Here is a 14788-nt window from a genome sequence, read left to right as displayed (position 1 = left end):
AACTTACAAGGATTTTAATCAGATCTTGACCATCTCAAATTATGTGGAAACGTTTCCTTTTAGCAGATATTTATCGTTAACAGTCTGACTAAAGTTATGGCTTCCGGTAAAAACAAAACAGTTTATTTTAAAAGTCAATCAAGCTTTCTGGGTGTTTTCAGAAAAATTGCAATGTAAAGGTTTTTATCGCTGTGTCTACAACAATTAAAGCTTAGAACCATCACGTTTTTCAATTCAGCTTTCAACTTTAAGCTCACAATGGGATCACAGTAAAACACAAGTAAACTGCTTTGCACCAATTCTTCAATAATATTCTTTTTTGTTGTTATTGAGTGTCAACTGTAAACTATTGTTGTATAATAAGTCGCCGCGATAACTCTGTTGGTTAAACGTCCGACTATATCAATAAAGAAGCAGCAAGACCAAGCGGTGCTGGTTCGACGCTCCGGGTCTATGTTTGAGGGACCCATTTTAAGGACTACTCTCCATTCAGCGGCAGTGTGGCACTTACTGGATGGAATAATACACAGACACAAACTCTTCAAGAAGTGGTAAATGCACTCTGTAGTTCTTGGTAACCGGGTCTGCATCAGTGGTTTAATAAAGGCCTTCTGCAAGTATGAGAAAACGCCAGGAGTAGGCTATCAAAGCCAAAGTTTTCTCACTCCAATGATGAAAATTCTCACAACCAATCAATAAGTTACACTAACACTGACTTATTGCACTTAAACTTGGTGGTAACTGACTTTGGTGACCTTTTGGTTTTTCGCTGCCATCCACGTTGTGCGAATTATTTGTGTTTATTGTGTTTTGTGTATTTTTGTTTATTCGCCAGCGGAAAAATAAAAATGAACAGAACTGAATTGAACCAGAACGCACAAGCTACTGTACAACACTATGTTATTGACCAAAAGATTTTTACCGCATGGCAATAGTTTATCCTGTAAGAATCGATTTTTTGCGGCACACTGATAAAAGACCACTGATCCTATTGTCCAACAGGCTCACAAAAAGTTTAAAGTTCGTGAAATAGCTGTTGGTAATGTTAATCGACAACTTTTGTTCTAAGAATAGAGCTTCCTGTGTCAGCTAAAAAGTTTCCGCCATGAAATGCTGCTACGTAGAAACTTATCCTTTCTTGCTTAACTTATGAACTCATATTTAAAATATTGCTTGAAAACATGAAATCACCAAATGTAAGAAGCTAATTGATTCTTCACTGCTGTACATGTAACGAATTAGTTTCCTCAATGCATATCGCATCCTTAAGTTTGCTTACAGGATGTTCATTGTTTATATTTTTCATTTGATTGGGCCTGTCTTATAAAGACTTGTCTGTTTTTGTAAACATTGCAAAAGCTGCTCTTAGGAAAACTGAAAATAAATATTTCAAAAAGCAAGTTAGGCGGCTTTAGCAAAGGTTAAAACCATGGCGTACTCAATTGTTGAGTACGCCATGGTTAAAACGTGTTCAAACTACTGTAAGTAACCATAAGATGTTTGTAACAAATTTATTTGAGCAAAACAAAACTGTTTTGCTGGAAACTTAAATCGAAATAGAACGAAATCACACAATAAGCAAATACTTTGTCTCAAAGTAAATCAAGATCTACCTTCATTTTAAAATATTCTTGTTTTGAATAACATCTAAGCCTAAGTAGTTGGTGAATATTCGACAAACATTGCACTCAGATTACGTGAGCTCGAAACCACATTGCTGCAATTTTCTTATCTGTTGTTAATACAACCAGAGCAAATGTCCGGTCCGATAGCTCGGTTGGTTACAACGCGTGACTTCGTAAACGAAAAAGTTTCAAGATCAGGTGGCGCTAGTTCCACCCTCGAGGTGTGTGCTTGAGCAATGCAGTCTCAGGACTGCTCTCCATTCAGCGGCACTTAATGGATGGAATAATTCCCCGGCAACAAGACTCAACAACAATCGGAAAACTTCACTCTATCAGTCTCGGTGACCGGGCCTGCGTCAAAAGCCTCTACAACTATGCAAAACTATCAGAAATAACAAACCAAGGCTTTGTCAGATCGAGGATAAAGCCAAACCAAATCGTGGACACCCGTATCATAGCTAGCCTATTGTAATGATATATATCAAATAGCCAAAACATAGGCTAATATTATTTTCGTATTTCTATGCGAAAATAAATATGTTTTGATGATTGAGTTTAATAATGGCTTGATATCTTTGATGAGAAAAGCTGTTAAGAAATAAATTTCAAATGAACTCCCTTTCAGGATCGTAAATTTACCATCTTTTGTGTGTGTAAACAGAAAGAATCTGCTCCGTGCACACAGCAGTAGCCTATACTTAATTTAGAACGATTTGAAATAAACACTGATAATAATTAATATGCTATTATCTCTGTAGCCTTCATAAGGCAACGGTCTTTCGCACTCTCTCATTGGATGCACGCTCTATGTTTTGTTTTTATGTTTGGATGCGACACAAAACGACTGTTCATCCATTGATCTTTCTGGGCTTAATCTCCAAAGTCAGCTACTTAACTGAGTGGTGAAAGCACTGGCTCGACGTTCGAAAGGGCACCGGTTCGACACCGTAAAATAGCGTGCGGCTGTTTCATTGGCATGACACTTAAAGGCATGCCTAAAACTTGGCTTCCTTGCCTTCTCGTCCACTTAATCTAAATCTTCAATCACCGGGCGTAATCTTGGATACGACAAAACGTCCAATTCCCTTCTTTTACGTACGTATAAATACGTCAAAACAATAATCGGTCACGCATGTTCAATAGTAAAACTAATGAACATCATCTAAATAATAAACACATAATAATCACCGTCTAAACGTATAATCAACATGTTATTTTGTTTGTTGCTTTCATAAATCTTTCTGGTTGATTATAATCTACCAGAAAGATTTATGAAAATTATTAGCAGTTTAAAACATACAATTTTGAAACTCACGAGTTTAGATAAAAGCAAAGCAGTTGTCTACAATATTTAATTTACCGCTAACGAAGGAAAATCATAATGTGATGCTGAGGAACATTAAGAATCTGAATACTGAAAAGTTTGGATGTTCATCAGGATTATTATCTTTTCTACCACTGATTACTACAGTTTTACTTTCACGCTCATCAGATGAACGTTGCAATTAGAGCAGTGCTAGAAAAGAACATCAAGAAAAACGAAATGCAATAACCGCCATTTCTCTCCGATGAAAAGGTTGGAATCGTCATACAGAGTATAGGGTAAACAAGAAGAAATATTTGTTTTTGTTCATTTATTTGTTGACGTCAAACACAAGTCGGGATACGTAACGCCAGCAGTTGTGTTCAATGCGACAGAATTTGCAAGCCCCTGAAAAACAAACAATATCCTAATATTGCAAGAAAACAGTTGCACAACGTGACGAGGCAAGATGTGATTCAATCACGTGATCTTAGTTGGATTCCCGTCATAACCAAGTATTAAAAACACCGCTTACCACTAGCGAGGGTATAATGAGTTCGGTGTAGGAAGTAGCTGAAGTGAAGGTGGCCAAAACAATGGGACTGACCACCCAATTTTCGTTAGCACTGAAAGCTAAGTATGATAAAAACCTTTTGTCTAGCCACAAGTTTTAAACTTTACCACCTTGAAACTTTACTACATGGTGACAAAAAAAGTGTAAAAAAACTAACTTACAGTTCGAAACTGGGCCAGAAACTTCACCACAACGTCCCGGATGAACGCGTCTTCCTCTTCTATCTATTCTGCAGAAATTGTCACAAAATTCTTTCGGCTAAAACAAGAAATGTTGAGATGCCACAATTACATTATCTATTGAATCAATTACATCTATTTATTTATCTAGCGGTGGGATGGCGCAGCGGATAAGGCGCTCGCTTTCCAATCATGCAATCCTGGTTCCACTCCCGGCTTAAGCTGGTTGTTGAAAAATACTGCTCACCTCTACCCAGGGAGTAATAAATTGGGTGGGCGCAGTTGCTGAAGGAAAGGCGGCCGAGAGCAAGAACTGGCCACCCTACTCTCGTTATTGCCGAAAGCTTAGTATAATGAGAACCTTATCTTCTCATCCTCCGATGCTTGGATCAAGTATGGGACTCCCTTTTTTTATTGAATCTACATTGTACAGTATTGAAATATTAATTGCTTCAAAAATTACTCTTTGCTTTACAAATTACTCAAACTTTACCGGCTTCACATAAGAAACTTTGTAGCCAGCTATAATTAGCAAGGGCGTAGCTGGGGGGGGAGGGGTTAGGGGAGCAATTGCGCCTCCAAATTTTTGTTTCTCCCCCTAAATGGAATTTTAATGATATTGTATTACATACTGAATAATATTTCATACATAGTTCGCTGCCTTCAATAACTCTATTTCTAAACAAACTCTATATCAAATATTAAAACGTATGACTCTCCTTAGAATTGCTTTTACCCTAATAAATTTGTCTTTCTAGCTGCACCACCGGTGCATACCCATTACCCAATGGTTGCTCTTATTGTGCTGTGCGTATCTACCTCTATTATTTTAAGTTTCAACTAAGCTAAGTTGGCACCACAATGTTTTTGTGTGGAGCTGAGGAATAGCGGCTGTCTCCATTTTCCTTCGCCCACTGTTGCTGTGTTGTCCTGGTGTAGCCTCGGTTTTGGCAGGTTTTGTTTTGCATTTGCACAATCCTAGACAGCTAAATTCATCATTGATTTACATTGATTTAACGTCTGTAGACGTTGAATCAACATAAAAATGACAGGTTTTGCTTTCTGGGATGCCACGTACAGGCGGTTGTTCAAATCAAGTCAAACTATACATTCACACAGTTAAACTTTTCCAACTTACTCGAAATCTTTTTGATCTACTGACAACAGGTTTTTCGTTCATACTGTTGCTCAGAGAATCTGTTAAAAAAAACGTTAAAACTTGTCTAATTTAAGAAAAAGTTGAACTGCAAGAGTTTCAAATTTTAATCATAAAAAATATGTTTTGTTATCATACTAAACTCATGTTCAGCAAGCAAATGTTTTCAAAACTATGCTGTCTTCATCTTCAAAGCTATAAATATGAAGATGAAGACAGTATAGTTTTCGAAACGTTTACTGAGCATGAGTTTTGTATCTACGTTTTGGGCTCTTTATTTTTTGATAAGATTAACCAGACGCCCCAACCATTTTCCATACTACTTCGTTATATGATAAAATACAATATTGATTTTTCTCTCCTGGGACAGTCATAGCATCAGCCGTGTCATAATAGCTGACGTAAAAGCACGTCACAACCAACATTGCCATTACCATCTTCATATTGACAGAGCAAGAATATCTTATAGCCTACTGGTTAGGCTACAATGATGGATCTTGTATAAACTTTATCAAATGTAACGTAGATGTAGTGCCTTCACGTAATACGTGCAAACCAGAGTTCAACCTGGGAACACGTGGCGTAAGAATATGTTTTGTCGATTGTGAGGGAGGCAGCGAGAGAGAAATAACTTTATTTGTCAGTCAGATTCTGTAATATTACGCAATAAGCTTATTCACTAACATAGAGAATCGCATAAGTATGCTCAGGAGCAGCGAAAGACCTTCGCCATCCAGTCAGCTGCTGGCTTGTGCAGTTTGATAAAGCTAATCTAAGTTAAAAAAAATATGTTTATCCAACTATCCTAACCTCATTCTATTGGTTCGGTGCTCTTAGTCTTTTAGTCTTTATGAGTGTAAAGCGTTTTCTGACAAAACTACAAGTAGCCTAACAATATTTTCTAAAAAGATTATTAAAGTTTTTATAAACATGATGTCCTGCCATGTCCTGTGAAGGCCTCTCTTCATTGAACCTGAAGTAATGTCTTCGATTCATTGAACGGCTTCACAAAGACTTCCCAATCGTCTTGATTTCCTGATCGTGGCCAGACATTCAACATCACATTCTACTTTGTTACGATTTTCGTGCGACTTCAGTTGTTAGTTCCATTGTGCAAGCCAGTCCGCTTTTCCTTCCTCGTTTGCATTCAGAGTGTGTAGATTTCATTTCAGCCTTGTAGGTACATTTAGTTGAGCTCTTCGAAATACAATCATTTAATTCCGACGCAAAGTGTTTTGGTAAGCAATAAAATAAGAAGAAAATCAAAAAATAAAGTACCATCTAATTAAGTAAATATCATTCAAAATACTTTGGCATATTTAACCATGCTGGTTATCTGAAAGCCATGAACCAAACAACAGGTTATCAAGTATTATATGCTGCAAGCCAAGCGTTGATAACTTTGTTGCAACAACTTCCTATAGCAATAGTCTGATTATTTTAGTTGTTTCGTTTTTGAGAGTTTTATTTTTGCTTCATTGCTTCACTGACGCTTCGCGCACTATAGCTATGTTCTGTACGTCATTCGCTCTGAGGATGCTCATTGTCATGGTGCGCGAAACGTCAGTGAAGCAATAAATCAACGTATATCCTTTTACTTTCGCATTCATCAGATGAACATTGCAACTACTGCTAGAAAATTTATTCTTTGATGTGGCTGTAGACAATTGACCTTTTTATAACCGTTTACTTGCTGAACATATACAAAATATTCACAAATATTGCGAGCTAAGTCAGAGTAGGGCATAAGTAGAAATCTCTAAAAATTAGAGAACAAAAAGGAATAGGCCCTTCTCGTCAAAGTTTCAAAGAACACGATAAGCGAAATCAATAGACGACGTTGTTCTTGTCAAGAACAGAAAGGTTGTTTCAAAAACGAGTAGCTTTCGATCTAACAAGCAGGGAATGGGATGGGATGGAATGGAATGGAAAACAGATTTTGGGATGGAAGATGAAAAATGTCAAGGATGGAAAGGAATGGAAGATCTTGATGATGGGTTGGAAAACAATCTTCCATCATTCCATCCCAATTCCATCATTAACTTTGTACCGCTTTATCAAGACATGCAAAATATTACGTTGCTTGCTGAAATAATTCGAACAGCACGTCCAAACAATAATTCAAACGGTACGTATTCCTTAAGAAAATAATGCTGTTAAATTTTTAGCTTAAATTGAGCCTATGGTTTTTAGGTTTATTTGTGGCATAACTTATTATTCAACGCGGAGACCACTAAATGTGAAGATGGAATGGAAGATGAAATAGAAGATGGAATGGAGGATGGAATGGAGAATGGAATGGAGGATGGAATGGAGGATGGAATGGAGGATGGAATGGAGGATGGAATGGAGGATGGAATGGAGGATGGAATGGAGGATGGAATGGAGGATGGAATGGAGGATGGAATGGAGGATGGAATGGAGGATGGAATGGAGGATGGAATGGAGGATGGAATGGATGATGGAATGGAGGATGGAATGGAGGATGGAATGGAGGATGGAATGGAGGATGGAATGGAGGATGGAATGGAGGATGGAATGGAGGATGGAATGGAGGATGGAATGGAGGATGGAATGGAGGATGGAATGGAGGATGGAATGGAAGATGGAATGGAGGATGGAATGGAGGATGGAATGGAGGATGGAATGGAGGATGGAATGGAGGATGGAATGGAGGATGGAATGGAGGATGGAATGGAGGATGGAATGGAGGATGGAATGGAGGATGGAATGGAGGATGGAATGGAGGATGGAATGGAGGATGGAATGGAGGATGGAATGGAGGATGGAATGGAGGATGGAATGGAGGATGGAATGGAGGATGGAATGGAGGATGGAATGGAGGATGGAATGGAGGATGGAATGGAGGATGGAATGGAAGATGGAATGGAAGATGGAATGGAAGATGGAATGGAAGATGGAATGGAAGATGGAATGGAAGATGGAATGGAAGATGCAATGGAAGATGGAATGGAGGGTGGAATGGAAGATGGAATGGAAGATGGAATGGAAGATGGAATGGAAGATGGAATGGAAGATGGAATGGAAGATGGAATGGAAGATGGAATGGAAGATGGAATGGAAGATGGAATGGAAGATGGAATGGAAGATGGAATGGAAGATGGAATGGAAGATGGAATGGAAGATGGAATGGAAGATGGAATGGAAGATGGAATGGAAGATGGAATGGAAGATGGAATGGAAGATGGAATGGAAGATGGAATGGAAGATGGAATGGAAGATGGAATGGAAGATGGAATGGAAGATGGAATGGAAGATGGAACGGAAGATGGAATGGAAGATGGAATGGAAGATGGAATGGAAGATGGAATGGAAGATGGAATGGAAGATGGAATGGAAGATGGAATGGAAGATGGAATGGAAGATGGAATGGAAGATGGAATGGAAGATGGAATGGAAGATGGAATGGAAGATGGAATGGAAGATGGAATGGAAGATGGAATGGAAGATGGAATGGAAGATGGAATGGAAGATGGAATGGAAGATGGAATGGAAGATGGAATGGAAGATGGAATGGAAGATGGAATGGAAGATGGAATGGAAGATGGAATGGAAGATGGAATGGAAGATGGAATGGAAGATGGAATGGAAGATGGAATGGAAGATGGAATGGAAGATGGAATGGAAGATGGAATGGAAGATGGAATGGAAGATGGAATGGAAGATGGAATGGAAGATGGAATGGAAGATGGAATGGAAGATGGAATGGAAGATGGAATGCAAGATGGAATGGAAGATGCAATGGAAGATGGAATGGAAGATGGAATGGAAGATGGAATGGAAGATGGAATGGAAGATGGAATGGAAGATGGAATGGAAGATGGAATGGAAGATGGAATGGAAGATGGAATGGAGATGGAATGGAAAAAAATCTCAGGATGGAAGATGGAAAAAAACGTCTTCCATTCCATCCCATACCCTGCTAACAAGACTTAATTTTGTCGGAACGATGTTTTCGGATCCTTCTGGCTTACTTTCACTACTGAGTGCAAGCAAGTGCTGCTACTTTGAGTCGTAGATTTTCATAGGTCTAAAAAAAACAGTTGAAAAAACCTTGAAAAAACAGCTTCTCACGAAAAATAAAGCAATAACGTTCGGACTGGACAAAAAACACAACCAAACGTTTTTATTTTAGATCAAATGCATTTCTTCGTGTAGACATGGCAAAGCAAATCTGAAATTATATGTAAAAAAAAGGGTTTGCATTTATTACATTTTAACCAAACGGTGGATCACACCAATAAAAATATGGATTGTTTTTTTTTCTTTGAATGTGTTGGACCACTATGCCCCTAATTTAGTCCAGTCGTTGAAGCGAAAAAAAGGGTCGAACCTTGACTTAATTGGTGTAAAGCTGAAACTTTGCACATTGCTTCTGTTGATTATGTACATTGACCAAAAAAAAATCCCCGTGAAAATCTTTTGGTAAAAAAAAGTTATCCGCTTTTTTGAAAATCCGCCAATTTTTTTCTCAAATTGGCGGATAAACAAACTTTTCAAACAAAAATTTAAAAACAAAAAAAAATTTCTACAAAAGGTTTTCCAAAAGGTTTTTTCTAGTAGGCCTATTTAGGCTATCATCAAGAATAATATATTAAAAATCTAGGAGAATCAGAGCACCGGAAAGTTGTCATTTTCAAGATGGCCGACAAAACAGTGTTATGACAATAATTCACTTAATATTCATGCTAGAGCTTTAATTCTGGCGTCTATCCCTAAGTTTAAGGTGGTAAAGAATTCATTAAAACAATTCAAAATGAAATTAACTCATTAGTTTAATGGAAAGACTTATATGAAACAAAACCAATAACGTGAAAGATTGGCAGTACAGGAATGGCAGACCACTTATTAAGTTATTTACATTCAGATAATATGAAACCAAGGAACTTTCAGAAATAATTAATTAAACTACCATTCAACGTTTTATAGGCAGAGAAAACTTTTTCTCAAACCGTAGAAAATTTCATTATCAGATCACCGCTTCAATGCGTGATGGAAATCTACAGATAAATCTGCATCAAGCATTGCAGAGTGCAAAAAACAGTGTTGCAGAACGCGTTAAGCGAGTAATGTCGGTCTGGAATTACATGCGGGAAGTGATTTTCTGATGTCTCTGGATTTATTAATATTCAATTGAACACTGAGAATATGTCCTTATAATGTTTGTAATGTATTGTATTGAGTTTAAATTTAACCGTTGTTATTGCGTTCATAAACGTAGTTGCACTGATGAGAATTTAATATTCGAAAACGCGTTCTGCAACACTGTTTTTTGCACTCTGCAATGCTTGATGCAGATTTATCTGTAGATTTCCATCACGCATTGAAGCGGTGATCTGATAATGAAATTTTCTACGGTTTGAGAAAAAGTTTTCTCTGCCTATAAAACGTTGAATGGTAGTTTAATTAATTATTTACATTCAGTTGAATACTGAAAAGTTTGGGTGTTCATTAGGACAATTATCGCTTCTAGTACTAGTTGCAACGTTCATCTGATGAAATTGAAAGTAAAAGCTACAACAAACAGGATGGTTTATTGCTTCACTGACGTTTCGCGCACCATGAGAACGCGCGTCCTCAGAGCAAATAACATTCAAAATAAAACTTCACAAGGTTATATACTGTAGTGCGGTTGAAGGCAAGAAAAAATAACACATAACTTAAAATTGAACAACTGGCCAATGATGTGTGAGCGGTTACTTTCCACGTTAAATTACGTAAAAACCTCCATCAATTAGTCCTGGTCATCATCTTCATCCAGTAATGACTGATTGTACGTATTGTTACAGGCATCAAGTTGCACTGTCCACATGATGCGGTACAGGGTAGATTATTCTGCCTACAGCTCCACCTGGCAGTGCTACAGCCAGTTGTACAGTTGCTGTGGGTTCTATAAGAGGGAATCTGGGTCAGCATCCATGTCCGACTCTGTTGTCACAAACTGACTGCCTTCCAGTTTCCAACCCCACCCGTAAGTTTCCATATCACCTCCTGTCCTAGCCAGACCATTATTTGGTAGTAAACCCTTAGACAGTGAAATTTTGTCGATGACTCAGTAGGTGGTAGGCGTTCTGGGCGTTCTGGTAGGCGTCACAAATGATTGGGAAGAGACTACTTTTTTATTAGTAATCTGTAGCAATGACGAGAGGGAATCCGTCCGCGTGCCCCAAAAAATCACAACCATCGCTTGACAATCTTTGTTCACAATGGATGCTACTGTCTGCTTTGGAAGAAGGAAGTAATTGGCACAGTCTTTCAGAGTAGCAGCACCCTTTACCAGCTTGTGAAAGACAAATTGCTTACCAACACCAAAGATTCTTGATGTTGTGTCACATCCAGTGTAGGCATGTAGAAAAAGTAATTGGGAACATAATTCTTCACCCATCACCATTTTCAGTTCGTTTATTTGATACACTTTGTCAGCATTTTCCTTGTCGGAACGGAAATATAGATCTTTGTTTGCTTGTTGCGCATAATGAAGAAGCAGGACCAACAGATCTGTGTCTTCTTCAATCAACGTTGTCGAGTATGACACTACATTAACAACAGTAGCCTTCACAATCGGAACATCAGCATCCCCTGGGACATTGATCACTTTGCAGCCTTTTGACTACCCCGAAGTGTTTTACTGATCAAGTCGATCATTTTTCGTTTGTTTATGCCTACATTAACGTCATCCTCGGCCACAACACCATTCACAATATTCCTCAGGGTTTGATCCTGAGAAAAAGGTACATAACCAGCCAGTGATGTATTCTGCGCTTCAGGATGCCTTCTGCGCTTCAGGATGTCTTCTGCGTCTTCAGGACCGAGATTGAGTGTCGGTTGCGTAGCGAAGTGGTGAGAACGTCTGCGCGACGTTCGAAAGGATGTGGGTTCGACACCGCTCCAGAGCACGCGGCTGTGTCTAGACACAGACACTTAATGGCAACCCAAAATAAAGAGAGAAGCTGACTCGAAGACTAAGCCTATATGTCACTTCGCTGCCTCCTGTCGTCTGTTGTAGGCTATCACATCTGTGATCGCAGTGTCATTGTATGTTATGTATCGCCTTGGGCGCAAATGAAACACGATTATTATTATTATTTAGGAGTGCGTCTGTGCTTGGATAGTGATCATTAATAGTTGGAACACCATTATTGATGAGCCTTGCCGCAGTTTTAATTATTTCTCTTTTTTGTGACTCTTCATCATCCTCATGTCTTGTTTTTAGGTAATGAGATCGGAGGATTTCGGATGTCTTCTCTCTCATAGTGACAATGCAATGAAGGCCCTGACCTTCAGCTATATAAATAGATTCACCACACTGTTTCTATAATTGGGTCTTCAGATATTTTGATCCTTAAGGAAGGCAATCATCATTTGCTAAAAACTCCTTCATTTTAGATCTGAGGTCTGATATCGTTAACTGTTCTTCATCATTCCGTTCAAGATGGGAACACATCTTTAGAAATGCCTGGTCCTGTTCCTCATCCTTAGGTCGCCCAGATTTTAGACGTTTTGCCTCAGGTACTCTGCCACATTGCAAGGGTACGTTAAATCCACATATAAAATTAACACTACAAGAATGATGGTATAAACAGTCTGCAGCATGCAAATCGCTACCGTAATATTCAATACGACCTTTCATGGCGCATGACCAATTGTCAGAACGTCTCTCACAACACTCTAATATAGTCCTTGCAAAAACATCTGTTTTAACAAAACTAAAGCCAGGTCTGTCCGTGAGAACTCCAGTCCCACAAAACAAACAATGACTCTTACTGTGGAAATTGCCATCAAAAATTCGAACACTTTGTTTCCCCGTGAGGCAGGACCCACTTTCCTCTCTGTTCGTCTTAAGCTGTAGTGTATATCGATTGGGTTGGTACAACGTTTACGACAGACTATGTGTACTTTTCGACCAGCTGTCGCAACAGTATTGTCCCCTCTATTAGTACTGGCAGCATTAATCCTATCAGCACCCTTTTGACGCAGTATAGCCTACTGGAGGCTTCAAAAGCTTGAATTTCCTTGTCACAGACCGTAATTTCTTTGCAGGCATTTTTTCTGAACCCTTTTTCCGTGTATCCGTAAACTTCCTCCGGCAATCACGGTGGACCAAAACTTTGCCAGTGTGAAATAATTGCAGTATAAAATTTACTTTTAAATGAGCACCAACACTAACAATAATTTCATAAAAATTGAATAATTCAGTAATTGTATATCCGCCATTTTGAAAAAAATGGCGGAATTTCGAAAATAGCGGATAACTTTTTTTCACCAAAAAATTTTGACGGGGATTTTTTTTTGGTCATTGTACACAATGAACAGAACCAATGTACAAAATTTCAGCTTTACACCAATTAAGTCAAGGTAAAACCCTTCAACGACTGGACTAATTGAGGAAATGAGGAACTTAGCTTGCTACACAGAATTGATCAGATGACGTGCAAAATGTTTTTAGAGAAAGTAAGGTTTATTTGAGAAAACTGTGGCTTCGTGTCATTCATTTGAGGTGTTTCAGTGAAGGTGTTTAAGATTTTATTGAAAAATTGAAAAGGATATCCATTTAAATAAAACAGGTTGTTCAATTTCTTGATTTCTTTCTGAAATTTTAAAAAATTACCCACCAAGCGTTTGAGTCAAATTAAAAATTTCTTCATTCTCTAAGGTAAAAAAAAAAACAATGTAGTCTATGCTAAGAATAAGAACAAGACACAGTTTCTGTATCTGGAAGTTGACACTTTTCTTCACATATCACTTGTAATTTATCTTATATTCCATAATCACTGGAAGTGATTGCCCTGGCCAGTGCCGGTCTTTGGGATGTGCAAACCGTGCGATCGCACAGGGCCCGCAAATTAGGGGGCCCGCAATTTACTCAGAAAATGCAGTAATTTTGTCATTTTCAAAGGAAAAATTCAACAAAGGAATTCGCAACAAGAAAACATAGAGACTCAACGAATTCAACCTATTTCGTCGCCTGAATATTTCGTACCCTGAAAAGATCGAGAAAAAAAAACGACATAGCCGAAATCGCTGATCGGAGTTGCCGCAAACATTTCAAAATTTCTCGATCTTTTCAGGGGACGAAATAAGTCGAAATTTAATTTTGTTACACGATTTCAGGGGACGAAATAGGTTGCATCCAGACTCAGCATACTGTAGAGACATAGCTTTATTTCCGAAAAGTGCCAAAGAAAGCATGATCTTATCCTTTTGCTATGCCACCGGACAGCACCATTTCACAGTAGCCTAATATTCATACCTAAATTTTTGTTGAACATGCTCTCAGAATGTCCCAAATTCAAAGTAATTTTTTAAAATTTTCTGGGGGAGGCCCCCCAGACCCCCCTCCACTGGTTGTCGTCTTTGGCGATCACGCCGCCACCGCCGCCGCCCCCCTTTCAAAGTACCTAGCTACGCCACTGAATTGGATTATTGTCATTGGGGCCCGCAAAAGCATATTCCGCACAGGGCCCGAAAAACCCTAAGACCGGCACTGCCCTGGCTTTGCATTTCTACTTGCGATCGCATACACGTTTTTTTTTATGGAAATTTTTAGATGTTATTTAATAAGAGGTGGCTATTTTATCCACTTGTTGCCATGGTTGCAATCAAGTGTTGCCAGAGTTAGGGTTAAATTTAGGAAGGGATAAGGTAAGAGTTAGAGTTAGAAATAAGAATAAGGTTTTGGTCTTTGCCCAGGACAAAATTCCAAAATACAAGTTTTTGTTTTCAACAGCTTTAAACTTTTTACCAATTCGGGCAGGATTCCTTACCTGGCAACGTTATTGAGGCTATATTTACACTATTTACGCAGTATAAATATATCCACCGCCTATTTAATAACATACGTGAAGGCCAACTATTTTCCAATGCAAAAACAATTTTTAATGCTTTATTTTAAAACAAACGTCGGCTTTCACGATTCTTCTCAACGCAGTT

At 38.5% G+C, this 14788-nt stretch overlaps 1 long non-coding RNA gene across 1 annotated transcript; it reads right to left on the bottom strand.

The window, feature by feature from the left end:
* Positions 1-2649: 2649 nt before the first annotated feature.
* LOC145776605 (uncharacterized) lies at positions 2650-4927 on the bottom strand. The gene is made up of 3 exons (XR_014290282.1): positions 4820-4927; positions 3664-3760; positions 2650-3336 (listed from the first exon to the last, which is right to left on the bottom strand). It is a non-coding gene; the product is annotated as an uncharacterized LOC145776605 (long non-coding RNA).
* Positions 4928-14788: the final 9861 nt, after the last annotated feature.

The sequence above is a fragment of the Aplidium turbinatum genome, chromosome 9 (assembly GCF_918807975.1).
Source record: "Aplidium turbinatum chromosome 9, kaAplTurb1.1, whole genome shotgun sequence".
In the NCBI taxonomy this organism is placed as follows: domain Eukaryota; kingdom Metazoa; phylum Chordata; class Ascidiacea; order Aplousobranchia; family Polyclinidae; genus Aplidium; species Aplidium turbinatum.
Note: the sequence above shows the minus strand (reverse complement) of the source record. Positions and strands in the feature narration are given on the sequence as shown.